The sequence below is a fragment of the Mauremys mutica genome, chromosome 10, assembly GCF_020497125.1.
Source record: "Mauremys mutica isolate MM-2020 ecotype Southern chromosome 10, ASM2049712v1, whole genome shotgun sequence".
Classification (NCBI taxonomy): Eukaryota; Metazoa; Chordata; order Testudines; family Geoemydidae; genus Mauremys; species Mauremys mutica.
The window spans coordinates 56,893,972-56,908,740 of NC_059081.1; the positions used below are offsets into that span (position 1 = coordinate 56,893,972).

Consider the following 14,769-nt stretch of genomic DNA (forward strand, 5'->3'; position numbering starts at 1 on the left):
AAAGCCCCGGGAAAATTTGAATTCCTTTTCCTGTCTGGCCATTCTGAATCTCAATTCCTGGTTGGACATCGGGGCGAGCTCAGCAGCACTGGCAGCGATGCAGAGCTCTCCAGCAGAGGAGTCCATGCAATCTCAGAGTAGAAAGAGGGCCCCAGCATGGACTGACCGGGAAGTCTTGGATCTGATCGCTGTGTGGGGCGATGAGTCTGTGCTTTCGGAGCTGCGCTCCAAAAAACGGAATACAAAGACCTACGAGAAGGTCTCCAAAGCCATGGCACTCAGAGGATACAGCCGGGATGCAACGCAGTGCCGCGTGAAAATCAAGGACCTGAGACAAGGCTACCAAAAAATCAAAGCGGCAAACGGACGCTCCGGAGCCCAGCCCCAGACATGTCGCTTCTACGAGGCACTGCATGCCATTCTCGGTGGGTCTGCCATCACTGCCCCACCAGTGACCGTGGACTCTGAGGATGGGATAGTGTCGACGGGCAGTTTCTCGGCAATGTTCGCGGATGGGGAAGATGAGGAAGGGTTTGTGGAGGACGAGGCAGGCGACAGCGCTTACAATACTGCTTTCCCCAACAGCCAGGATCTCTTCATCAGCCTCACAGAGATCCCCTACCAACCCTCCCCAGCCGTTAACCCGGACTCTGAATCAGGGGAAGGATCAGTCGGTAAGTGCTATAAACATGTAAACATTTATTTTTTAAAAAACAGGAATAAAAACTATATGAAAAGAAGGTCAATACAAAGAAGGGATAGAACAGAAATCCTCTTGGGAGAATTCCACGAAGCTCTCGTAGAGGTACTCGAAAAGCCTCCGCAGGAGGTTCCTGGGGAGAGGTGCCTTATTGGGTGCTCCGTGGAAGCACACTCTTCCGCCCCAGGCCATCCTCAGGTACAGTGGGAGCATTGCCTCGACGAGCATGGCAGCATAGGGCCCTGGTCTGTGCAGGGATTCATGCAGCATGCGCTCTCTGTCTCTCCTAGTGACCCGCCTCAGGGTGATCTCGCTCGGTGACTGCTGCATCTAATTACGGGAATTACTGTAATGTTACTATTGTGAATGCTTGACTTTTCCTTTGCATAACAATGACCGTCGGTTAACAGCCACGTGGTGGAGGCTGCAAAGGGAAAGCATACAGGGATCTTTCCCGGGGACAGCCGCGAGGGGCTGGAACGGGGTTAGACTTTATGCTTTCCAGATTGCCTGCAGCAGGAGGGCACTGCTATCCATTAACTGTTAAGCAGCCTAAAGTTTACGGCTTACCAGGCCTGGCTGCTACACGGATTCTGCTGTCCTGCCCCGCTTGTCTGATCTCCAGTGCAAGACCCCAGGCAATGAAAACGAATGCTGAAAATTCGAACTTGTCCTGAGAGCACATGAGATAGGTGCCCTGTATGGTCTTGTTCACAGAAACAGACTAGACTGTGTTCAGTGTTCGCAAACATGTATCTTTGCAAGGAAATCACTTCCTTTTTCCCATCACACAGCTGTGGCTCTTTCCCGAACTGCCCCGGCATCCCCCTCACAGAGGCTGGCGCAGATTAGGCGGCGAAAGAAAAAGACTCGGGACGAGATGTTCGCTGAACTGATGGCCTGCTCCAGAGCCGAGGCGGCCCAGCAGAGCCAGTGGAGGGAGACCCTCTCTCAGCAGCAGCGCTCACACAGCGAACGGGAGGACAGGTGGCGGCAGGAAGACCAGCAGGCGACTCAAACGCTGCTTGGACTAATGAGGGAGCAAACGGACACGCTCCAGCACCTTGTGGATGTTCTGCAGGACCGCAGGCAGGAGCAGAGAGCCCCCCTGAACTGTATCTGCAACCGCCCTCCCCCGCCACAAAGTCCTGTCCCCCCCTCACCCAAAATCACAAGAAGGAGGGGCGCTAGGGGCCGTGAAAACTGTCACTCCACCCCAGCAGAGCGCTCATGTAACAAACAGCTCTCATTCCCTAAAGTATGAGAATTGCTTCCCTTCCTGGCTCACCCGATCCAAAATCCCAGTTTCATCCCCCAACTGTGTAGTTGAGTATTAAAAATAGTTTGCTGTTCATTACTGTTTCCGTCATGTTTCTTTGCAGAAGATTTTTTGTGAAGGGGAGATAGGGGTTTGTTAATTGCATAGGACAGCCACCATTACCAGGGTACAGACATGGGGGCAGGATCAACAGCAGGTCACACACAGAGTGCAGTCACTAGGCACCCGGGTCAGTCTGGGAGGTGTCTGCTGCCCCAGGTCAGTCTGGGAGGTGTAAGCTGCCCCAGGGTCCGAGCGCCTGGCATCCACAAATGGCAAGGCAGGCTGCCCTTACCATGCCCTTCCACCCTAGCCATGAGCCTCTCCGATGCCCTGAGCCCCAGCCAGAGCCATCATCCCCCTACACCTACTCACCCTTCCCACACACCCCTCACCCCTTCCTGCAAACCCACCCCTTCCTGCACACCCTCCTGTAACCGTCCTCCCCCCAGAGACCGCTGTAGGAGCAGGAGCCTGTCCGCGAGTGTAGAAGCGGTCTGTACATCACTGCACACCGTACCCACCACAGTCTGCGTCCCTGTTTGAACCCTTTAACGCGAATTCGTTAGTAAAGAAAACTTTGTTAATTAAAAATGTTCCAATAACTTTATTTTTAAACGTCTGTTGGAAGGGGGGAAACCTGGTTAACGGGGTATGTAACCGCTGAAAAAAGTAAATAGTAACTGAAACAGGGGCAGGTTCAGCTTCTCTGTAAAGAGACTGGACAGTCATAGGTTACCCTGCTCGCTGAGGAACCTAGCTTTCAAAGCCTCCCAGATGCACAGCGCTTCCCGCTGGGCTCTTCTAATTGCACGGGTGTCTGGCTGAGCGTAATCAGCAGCCAGGCGATTTGCCTCAACCTCCCATCCCGCCATAAAGGTCTCCCCCTTGCTCTCACAGAGATTGTGGAGCACACAGCAAGCTGCAATAACAATGGGGATATTGGTTTAGCTGAGATCCGAGCGAGTGAGTAAGCTCCTCCATCTCCCCTTGAGACGTCCGAAAGCACACTCCACCACCATTCTGCACTTGCTCAGATGGTAGTTGAAGAGCTCCTTGTCACTGTCCAGGGCGCCTGTATAGGGCTTCATGAGCCAGGGCATTAGCAGGTAGGCTGGGTCCCCAAGGATCACTGTAGGCATCTCCAAATCCCCAACACTTATTTTGTGGTCCGGGAAGAAACTACCTTCCTGCAGGTGTCTAAACAGACAAGAGTTCCTGAACACACGCGCGTCATGAACCTTGCCCGGCCACCCGACGTAGATGTTGGTAAAACGTCCCTTATGGTCCACCAGTGCTTGCAGCACCATTGAAAAGTAGCCCTTTCGGTTAATATACTGGCTGGCCTGGTGGGCCGGTCCCAGGATAGGGATGTGAGACTCATCTATAGCCCCACCGCAGTTTGGGAATCCCATCGCGGCAAAGCCATCTACGACGACCTGGACGTTTCCCAGGGTCACTACCTTTGAGAGCAGTAGGTCAACGATTGCGTGGGCTACTTGCATCACAGCAACCCCCACGGTAGATTTGCCCACGCCAAAGTGGTTCGCTACTGACCGGTAGCTGTCTGGCGTTGCAAGTTTCCAGAGGGCTATGGCCACTCGCTTCTGCACAGTCAGGGCTGCTCGCATCCGGGTGTCCTTGCGCTTCAGGGCAGGGGCCAGCAAGTCACACAGTCCAAGGAAAGTGCCCTTACGCATCCTGAAGTTTCGCAGCCACTGTGATTCATCCCAGACCTGCAGCACTATGCGGTCCCACCAGTCCGTGCTTGTTTCCCGGGCCCAGAATCGCCGTCCCATAGCATGAACGTGACCCATTGCCACCATGATCTCCGCGGCGCGGGATCCCGTGCTTTGTGAGAGGTCTGTGCCACTCTGACACTTCATGTCCTCACCGCGCTGCCGGAGCCTCCTCGCCCGATTTCTCAGCAGCTGACTGTGGAAGAGGTGGACGATAAGGTGCGAGGAGTTGACAACGGCCATAAGTGCAGCGATGATCGCAGCGGGCTCCATGCTCGCAGTGCTGTGGCGTCCGCGCTGTCACTGACCAGAAAAGTGCGGTAACAGAGTTCCCGCCGGCGCTTTCAAGGAGAGAGGGCGGGAGTGACGGTTCAATGACGACAGTTACCCAAAACCACCCTCGACACATTTTTCCCCCAGCAGGCATTGGGGGCTCTACCCAGCATTCCAATGGGAAGCGGGGACTGCGGGAACTGTGGGATAGCTGCCCAGAATGCACCGCTTCCAATGTCGACGCTTGCCCCGTTAGTGTGGACTCACAAAGTCGAATTAGTGTCCTTAGTGTGGATACACAAATTCGAATTCATAAGGTCGAATCCACAAATTCGACCTAAGTTAAATCGAACTACTCTTGTAGTGTAGACATACCCCTAGGAAAAATGATCTGGTTCCCTGTACTTTGGAATTCACTTCCTTGCATCTTTTCTGGCTTTTGCACTGGATGTAAGAATAGCTGACTTTCAAGTAGCTGCATCAATACACACATCAGCACTTCCTGCCTAATTTACTGAAATAAATACTCTACTAATATGTAGGTGGATGTTTGTGTGGGTGATCTGCCTTCCTCTTACCTACAATCACAGCTCTGTGGTAAAGATAGCACACTCTTACAATGTCAGGTGCTACAATAATTTATTTACAAGTTCTCAGTCTTTAGTTTTCTTTCATCTGACTTCAGAGAAAAAGTATTTCAGACCTGTCTTGAAAACCAGTCTCTTCTTTCCCTTTCCGAAAGATGAGTGTGTAATAAAGGTCTGAAAACTGCGATGTGGTGCTGAAGGCACAGGATTGGGACTCAGGAGATGTGGGTCCAATTCCTGGCTGTTCCACAGACCTGTGTGTGACCTTGGGTAAACAGTCACTAAGAGAATTGAGGTACTGAGAGTATCTGTGAAATAGGGATTAATAATACTCACTCCCTCCCATGCCTTGTGTCTCTTTGTATATTTAGGTCCCAATTCAGCAATTAAGGACAAGCTTTGCTTTAATGGGATTTCAGCACCAGCCTGGAGCTAAACATGTGCTTAAAGGCTTTGCTGAGTACAGATGGACTTAGCCTCATGCTTCAATCCTTTGTCAAACTGGGAGGCCTTACTTAGTAAGAATCCATACCTCAAATAGTTTACAATGTGTTTGTTTAGCACCTTGTGCAAATGGGCTCAGAACTCATTAGGGGCTCTAGACACTACTATAACACAAATAGATGATGATAATGTGGACCATGCAGGATCAGGATAGTGTGTATATAGATAATTATCTATACAGCAGCTTGGAAATAATTTTAATTAGCTAGACTATATAAGTGAAAAGGGGGTGCCATTTTGACAGCAAAACAAATTAATTGTCAAACTGAAGTATTAAGAGATAAAACTGCAGGCTAGATGTTCCTTGTAAGTTATGATCCAGGGAAAAGGTCAACACTTCTACCAGATTTTGTTCTACATTAGGATAATTATCTTTAGAGTGTTTTTTTGAAGTCTTCTAATTACAAGATAATGGCAGTTTTTCAGAGAATATCAGTTACAGAGACTAAAACATCAAAATTACTGATGTAACTTCAAAACCCATACTGAATATAAATCATTTTAAAGGAACCCTTATTGTGTACTGATGGTTAGACACTTAAATACAAATGCTATAGTAGTGATATTTTTGTTGATTAAAAATATATCATCTGTTCTCCTAATTGTTTCTAAACCATAATCACATCATGGTTAAATGAACATTATTTGCAGTCAACCAGCCAGGAGTGTGCATTTCTCACAAGCCGCAGGTTAAAGGGAATAATGGCTGTATTTTTCTGTGGCTACTTAAACAGGTTCCATTTGCCCTTGTTACTGAGGGAAAATTAGAAACCAAGGCTCATGCATTCAACCTCCAGTAAACATAATCCAGTGTGTGTCAGGAGGGACTTTCAATTCCATTTTCAAATATAAGGCCAAGAAGTTGTGCGCTCACACACACACACAAAATCCTAGAATAACATGTCACTTTACATTTATGTTGATTTCCCCAAATTTAAGAAGTATTCACGTTCTCCCTCAGTGGCTAGCACTCGAGGAACAGCAAATCTCTGGATTTTTAGAGTTTAATACACATGGCACCAAAGAGAAACAAATATTTAGCTTTTTAGATAATTAGCTTGATCCAACACCCATTGAATCTTTTCATTGACTTCAGTAGGCTTTGGATCAAGCCTTTTCTGTGTTGCTGTCTGTGTGTATGTTTGTTCCCTTTATAGGAATGCATTATCAGTCCAATATAACATAGAATGTAAGGATGAGTAATCTAATGATTCATTAATAGTCATTGTATTCTTAAAAAAAGTAGGATGAAGGACACAGTCTCCTTCTGTATGAACTTACAGGGTATAGGGAGATAAACAGCGCATACATTGACTAATTTCTATTACTGTATGAAAATACGGCTGCCTCAGGGGCTTCCATGTAGGCTACATAATAGTACATTCGCTGAAATAACTTATACTCAAGCCCACTTCAAAACCAGTACAGTCTGAGATATTAAATTCTGAGTTATGGAGGGATCCCTTAAATTCAGGCACTGAGACTCAGTGAGGAGCTATTTTAATCCCCTCTGCATAGTGAGAGTATTTATGCAGTCTTCTCTAAACTTCCAAAATCCTGACCCACTGGGGCTTAGGTTCAATGTAAAACCTGGCATGGATTATTCGGGGGGGGAAGGGGGTCCACCTCTTCTCTGGCTCCTCCAAAACCACAGGCAGGAAAATAAAGGCATATCACCAGTGCAGTGCAGGCTACAACTAGAATACACTAAAAGTAGCATTTTCAAAAGCAGAAGCATAAAGTTAGGCTTCTAAGTCCATATTTAGTCATTTGCCTGATTTTCAAAAGTGCTGAGACCCCAACATTGACCTCAGTTTAATCCATCCATAGGTAATTGTCTTCCCCACAATTGTATGCTGGAGTGCACAGCACCAAAAAATAACAGGGCTGGCACAAAAGGCAGTGTTCTTAATTAAAATATAAGTGGATTTTAAAAAACATGTTCACTGGAGTTTGTCGTGTTCCCTGGGGCAGAGGCTTCTGTAAATCCTCGAACCTAAGATCGCTTAAGTAAAAATAACAATTCTACACAAAAGAGTAGTAGTGCATCAGTGAGAAATTATTTACTCATTTCTATATTGAAACAAAGGGAGAAGGTTATGAATTGTTCGTTAAAATGTCATCCCTTTAATAACTTCCCCCATTAGAAAAAAAAGGAAATGCACATGGATTTTATTACTGACTCAGCCATTGAACTGCTGTGAGGCCCTGGAGGAATCATTTCATCTCTCTATGCCTAGGTTCCCCCTCTATTCCTGTGTCTATCTTGGCTGTTTAAATTGTAAGTTCTTCAGGGTAGGCACTGTCTCTTACTATAAGTACAAGACATGGACTTTAGGCTAATGTTATCTTGAATTTATATAGCTCCTTTTATCCCAAAGATCTATATATGCTAGAATTGCTTTTACTACCAGTTTGGATGATGGATTAAAAAGTACACTTATAAAATATGCAGATGATACCATGCTGGGAAGGGTTGCAAGCACTTTGGAGGAAAAGATTAGAGTTCAAAACAACCTTGACAAATTGGAGAACTGGTCTGAAATCAACAAGATGAAATTCTATCAAGTGCAAAGTAGTAAATGTAGGAAGGAAAAATCAAATGCGCAAATACAAAATGGGGAATAACTGGTCTAGGTAGCAGTACTGCAGGAAGGATGTGGGGGTTAGAGTAGATCACAAATGTAATGAGTTGCAAAAAAGGCTAACATTCTGGGATGTGTTAACGGGAGGGTCATACTAAGACACAAGAGGTCATTGTCCCGCTCTGCTCATCACGGGAGAGTCCTCAGCAGGAGTGCGGTGTCCAGTTGAGCACCACACTTTCAGAAAGATGTGAACAAACTGGACAGAGTCCTGAAGGGAGCAACAAAAATAAGAGGTTTAGAAAACATGCCTGTGAGCAAAGGTTGAAAGAACTAGGCATGCTGAGTCTAGAGAAGAGAAGTCTGCGAGGAGACATAAGGCTTCAAATATGTAAGAGGTTGTTTATAAAGAATATTTTCTTTATGCTCAGTTGTTCTACATGTCCACTCAGGTAGGACAAGAAATATTTGACTGAGTTTGCAGCAAGGAAGATTTAAGTTAGATATTAGCAAAATGTTCTAAGTATAAGGATAGCTCAAACCAAAACTGCTCCATAGTTTAGCAGAGGCAATGAAGAATACCATCCCCAGCTGAAATTGCAGGAGATATTTATGTAGCCTGAATGTAATCAAACAAGTTGAATTTGACTAGGCCCCCAGGGGGCCTTCTAGGATCAGGACTTGTTTCATATTTTACCCAAAGGACAGAACCTCCTAATACCACGGTAATGTATTAGTGACTCAGAGGGAAGAATGCCACCACCTTCCGATTCATCAGCATGAAATCCTAGATTTTGACTGAAGATTTCCCATCCAAGTTCTAGTCAGGCCTGATCCTGTTTAGCTTGTGAAATTCTGACAGTGCTGTTGCTCAGTGGCTTTCAACCTTTCTTCATTTGTAGACCCCTTAACATTTTCAAATGGAGGTACAGACCCATTTGGAAATCTTAGACATAGTCTGCGGATGCCCAGGCTTCTATGGACCACAGGCTGAAACCACAGCTGTAGCTCAAGGGTGTATAACCCTACAGGGTCTTCGGCTGCACTTCGGCGGCGGGTCCATCAGTGCTGCCGAAGACCCGGAGCGAGTGAATGACCAGCCAACGAAGTGCTGCTGCCAACCCGGTAGGGAACCGGTTATTAAGCGCCGCCTGGTGAGTACAAGCCCAAGACCCTCCACCCTAACTGCCCCCCGGGACCCCACTCCCTACCCAACTCGCCCCGCTCCCTGTCTCCCTGACTGTCCCGACCCCATCCACCACCACCACAACAGACCCCCGGGACCCCACTCCCTACCCAACTCGCCCCGCTCCCTGTCTCCCTGACTGTCCCGACCCCATCCACCACCACCACAACAGACCCCCGGGACCCCACTCCCTACCCAACTCGCCCCGCTCCCTGTCTCCCTGACTGTCCCGACCCCCTCCACCACCACCACAACAGACCCCCGGGACCCCACTCCCTACCCAACTCGCCCCGCTCCCTGTCTCCCTGACTGTCCCGACCCCCTCCACCACCACCACAACAGACCCCTGGAACTCCCACGCCTACCCAGCCCACCCCCCATTCCACATCCCCTGACTGTCCCCCCCCGAACCTCCGACCCCTCCAACCGCTCCCTGCCCCTTATCCAACTCCTCCTCCCAGCCCTGGCACCATGCTACTCAGGGCAGCGTGTATGGATGCCGCGCGGCCTGCTGGACCTCACAGCTCCACCTCCTTACCGTGCTGCTCAAAGCGGCAGGAGCTGCAGAGCTGCCCAGGAGGGGTCCAGAGCACTGGTGCTGGGCTCTGCAAGAGGGGGGAAGGCAGGGGAGGGGCTGGGGGAGCCTCCCCAGCCAGGAGCTCAGGTGGGCCAGACAGGACGGTCCCATGGGCCAGATGTGGCCCGTGGGCTGGAGTTTGTCCACTCCTTTAACAACCAGTTCTAAACCGGCTTCTAAATTTAACAGCTGGTTCACGCGAACAGGTGCGAACCGGCTCCAGCTCACCACTGGAGGGAAGATGCAAAAGAGATCACCCCATAATTTTATTTTAATGAGTGCATGTAGCTACATAGAAAAACAGAGCTGATACCCGATATAGTTCCCTCTTCAGGCTGCAAAAATACTCTTTACTTAGTAGCTGACATCTAAGTTCTGCTTTCAGATGAGATGAATAAATGGCAAAAATCTCTTTTTCAGTTTACTTTCCACATAACAGCACAGAGAGGTGAAAGGAAATTAGCATCTTGGTAAACAGCAAGGGTAATTAAATATTTTTGAAAGTCCCAGTGGAGCCAGAAGTTGTCAAGTGCATGAACAGCTCCATACCTGTCTTCAGTCCTTTTTCCAGCTGCATCAAAGCATGGTCTGTGTTCTTTCCCCACAAAGCATCTGATTCATGAGACAACCTTCCAGGAATTTAATTAGTAAAGGAATGTGCACTGTACAGGCATTTCAGATTTCATCAGGGCGTTTGAAAAAGGAAAACTAACAGATGTTTGATTCAAACTTGTCCAGTGGAAACAGATCACAGCATGCATAATTTTTCAGTCTGGAAAGCTCTGGGATAAAACTCAGTGGATAAATGTCATTTTTAAAGCAACCTGCAATACTGTGTATCCACTTTAAATAGTAGTAGGTAAATATATATCCTATATTTTGCAAAAAGAACTTCACACTCTGACCCCAAAAACCTACTGGGGCACCATCTGTGTACAGGGAATGCCTCACAGTTCTCTTTGCAGGACTGAGGCCACAACTGGCATCTTCAGCCTTACAAGGGAAAGAGGAGAAGTATAGATACAAGAGGTAATCATAATACTTTTGTACTTCAGTGTCTTTCAAAGATTTCACTCCTGTTACTACAAGGACGTTGTTCAGCTAAGGCAGTGATATTCAGACCTCAGTGGTTCAGGAGCCAAATTAGCGATCAACTTTACCCAAAGAGCCACAGTAGCGTGAATTCATTATTTTAATTACTATATATTCATATTTAAACAGCATGACAGGGAAATATTTAGTTATGTCTGTTATTCTCAAAATGACTGACTTTGATAATTGAAGGGGGGGGGGAGTAGCTCCCTTTTATGGACACCCAGCCAGCCAGAAGCTATAAAATCCCTCTTAGTAGTTGTTCTCTAATTGCTCTACCTGTAAAGGGTTAAAAAGTCTTGCTGCTATGCATAGGTAAAAGGAAGTGAGTGGGCACCTGGCCAAAAGAGCCAATGGGAAGGCTAGAACTTTTTAAAATTAAAGAGACTCCCCTTTTGTCTGTTTGTTGTTGTTCTCCTGGGGAGAGGCGGACAGGGCAGCAGCTTGCTGTAAGACGCTTGGGCCAGGTATAAAAAATCATCAGTATCATACTGAGAACTACTCATTTAAAACCCCAGATATGTAAGTAGATCAGAAAATGTCTAGGAAGACGCGATTAGGTTTATCGTTAGGGCTTGTGGATTCCTCTGTGCTAACCCCAGGTGCTTTTGTTTTGCTTGTGACCTTTAAGCTGGACCTCAAGAAAGCTATTTTTGGTGCTTCATTCTTGTAGTTGCTCTTTTAAAATCTAGCAATAGCCTGAGTTCCCAGATGTATTTTCTTTGTTTTTTATTATTAATAAAATTTACATTTTTTAAGAACAGAATTGGGTTTTTGTGTCTTAAGAGGTTTGTGCATATGTTGTTTAATTAGCTGGTGGCAACAGCTGATTTCCTTTTTTTCTTTCTCAGCTCTTCCCCAGAAGGGGGGGTGAAAGGGCTTGAGGGTACCCCACAGGAAGGAATTCCCAAGTGTGCCTTCCTGGGCTCTCAAAGGGGTTCTGCACTTGGGTGGTGGCAGCATCTACCAATACAAGGTCAGAGAGAAGCTGTAACCTTGGGAGTTAAATACAAGCCTGGAGTGGCCAGTATTAATTTTTAGAATCCTTGTGGGCCCCACCTTCTGCACTCGAAGTGCCAGAGTGGGGAATCAGCCTTGACACTGACCAAGAATTATTATTTTATCATCTATAATTGGTTAATAACATAGTAAAAGCATCCTGATTGGTTAATAATTAAATCAGTGTTTTAATATCATGTACCACAAAGAGCCACAGGAGACACATTAAACAGCCACTTGTGGCTCGCAAGCCTCAGTTTCAGTATCAGTGAGCTAAGGTATTCTTCAGGCTTGGAAGCTAGAATTTGGGGTTCAAAAGCCCCTCCCCAGCTTTTCCTCTGCACTGAAGTCTCAAAGGATTTTTGAGTCTGAAAGATGAGAAGCAGCCTCTCACCTCCAAGTTCTTGACACCATAACAAAAGAAAACCTCAGCTACAGAATGGATCTACAGGGCTCTGGCATGCCTCTCCCTGTGCCAAGGCCCACATGGGGGATCAATGTGAGGTAAAATGAAGGACACAAAAACAATAATTCATTCAGGAGACTCAAAATGTTGTGGGATCAATTCTGTTCCCATGAATAACGTATTCCATAATTCAGTCAGAGTTTCATGAGTGATATCTGCTACAAACAATATTAATCAGAGGTAGTGAGGGGACACCAGTTGTGTGTGGAACATAGGGAATTTAGGACTAAAACGAGCAACATCTCTTGAAGTGAGGGATATTTGAGAGGCATGGGCTCTGGTTATATTCTGTACATTAACATCTGATTCATGTGACAGAGCTCTAACTGGATGAAATAGAAACCTATTTTCTGTAAAAGCCACATACAGTATACTGCCTCCAAGTGTAAGCAGTTACAGTTTGGAACCAATTGATAACTGGAACTAAATCACAGAAATCAGAAGACCTCTTAGGTAATCTAATCCATTTCCACCTGCCAGTGCAGAATTGTTCCCTTCAGTATATTTGCTAATGCTTTGTCCAGTGTAGTTTTGGATACAGCATCATAATTCAGATTCTTGTGTGATCACAGAATCATATGATAAATATTAAGGATGGAAAAATATATTAAGTCACAGAATCAGTCTTTCTGCCATGTGTGTGCATGAATGAATGGTCTCTGTTCTACATGTTTTGTCCACCCTGATTTTGAATAATTCAGTAAGGGAGCTCCAGCTTCAGGGGGAAAGGCCATTTCATAATCAAAACAGACTTTAGAGTTATGTATTGAACATTTTTCTTGGATGTCAATTTTCCCATTTCAGATAAAAACAACTACCAAACCAGCCATTCACCAGTCCCTCAGGCAATCCCCGTTTTTTTTGCCTCTCACTTGCAGAATGTTAATATTTTTCTGAAACACACAGCACTTGGTTTATCCTATAATTGGATGTCTCTATATGATCCTACGGTCATACATTTATGGAACATAGTTCTTGGTGTGCTGGCAATGATATCAACTGTCATGCTGGTAGCAATTTGTTCTATTAGTGACCCACATCTTAGGGCAACCAAAAGCTAAGATATTTCATTACTGCATAAAGTACAGAAAACTCTTTGTCCCTGGGTTTAGTGAGTAAATAATCTTTCTTAATGGTGAAGTCCAAAACTGAAAGGAAAGATAGGCTGTGGGGTCTTCTGCACAGGAATAGGTTTTAATTAACTGTCACTTGGCACTTTCTGGTTTACCAATGGAAGGGAGGTGACCACTTGTCCCTTATTGGTTGCCTTTTGTCCTGCTCACAGGTCAATTTAGGACATACTTCATGCCGCATTTCCACAACAATCATTCAAAGGATCACATGCTGTGATACAAAGGTATGATTTTTGTACCACAAATAAAACATTGTGGGAATGGTGTCCTTTCAAAATAACTCGGTCCTGTTCCCCACCCCACCCCAGCATTCCTTGAAATGTAAGGAAATACTCTGTACTCCAGAATGCTGCATTTAGTGACATCCCAAATGGGAGCTGCAAGCAAATGTTATTACGTAACAATTCAGTGTCTGGTTTAGGTCAGTCTCCTTGTTCATCCCTACTGGTTGGATTGGGTTACATCAGGTTCATGATGCTCTGCAGGAGGAAGTTGGCTGCTCACATCAGAAGTAGGATTAGGATCTGTAACCCAGCATCATGGCACTTGCATCCTCACCTAGAGAGTCACTTCATTGTGACTCTGAAAGACAGAGTTCCTACCTGGTGGAGAGGTGGTATAATCTCACTGTTGGTAGATATCAGTCTGACGTTCTTCTTTAGGGTCCACCAAACTCTTCAGCAGGGTTAGGTTGTACTACAAATGGTTTCTTGCTTAGACATTGCAGCACTTATTTGGTATTACATGTGATCCTCTGCAAAAGGAGAGATTTTTTTTTGGTTAGGCCCTGGTCACTTACCCCATCTGCAGTTTGTTATATTGAGATGTAGGCAGGAGTAGGAGACATAGAGAGGTATGTGTTCTTACAAGAGTCAGGAGTTTTATAAATAATAACGTTGAAGTGACTGGAGTAGTGAGAGTGTATTGACTCTGTGGCTTCAGTCAACAGATATACACCCTCCTGAAAAGGCACATACAGGGTTCTTTTCCTATACGAATATGACCTGTAAAACATAAGGTTCATTCCATTTCTTGAACAAATTCATCAAAAGAAACCTCCTATCTACAGTAGTAAGAATGTAAAGTCTCCACCTGAACTCTGAAGCTGAGTTTGCGGCACTGGAAAGGTGAAGCTACACTCAGAGTTGCTGTAGGCAAAAAGTAAGTTAATGGGCAAAAACACTGTAGTAATAAATGTTTGCTTCTGTTAAACCATTTTAAGTAGGCAGATTTTTCATCCCAGTCAAACTGGTTTTTCCTAAAAATATTCCCAAAATGAAACCTAATGTGCTGTTAACATTTAACACTTGTGTACCCCCATGCTATGGTGACTCAGCACTTTACTCAAAGTGCATTCTCTTAGCCTCACAACACTCCTATGAGATGGGCAAAAGCCATAATCTCTGTTTTGCTGATTAAGAAACTGAAGCAGAGAGGCTGAGTTGTCCAAAGTCACACTGGAAGCTGCTGCAGAACCAGGAATAGAACCCAGATCTTCTGACTTACTGCTGTATTTTAATTAATGACATAACTACACTTCCTTCTGTTCACCACTCATCCCCCTCTACCTGCCCCAATGTACCTAGATTAGAAGAGCCTCTGATTAGAGA

General features: G+C 45.7%; 1 protein-coding gene across 4 annotated transcripts in view; it reads right to left on the reverse strand.

The window, feature by feature from the left end:
* The window catches only part of TYW5 (tRNA-yW synthesizing protein 5), a 135,162-nt gene that overhangs the window by 53,266 nt on the left and 67,127 nt on the right, over positions 1-14,769 (reverse strand). For all 4 annotated transcript variants that reach the window (XM_045032293.1, XM_045032294.1, XM_045032296.1 and 1 more), the window contains one exon: positions 13,762-13,913. The gene's annotated coding sequence lies outside the window, so the exon portion shown is untranslated. The remainder of the gene's footprint in view (positions 1-13,761; positions 13,914-14,769) is intronic.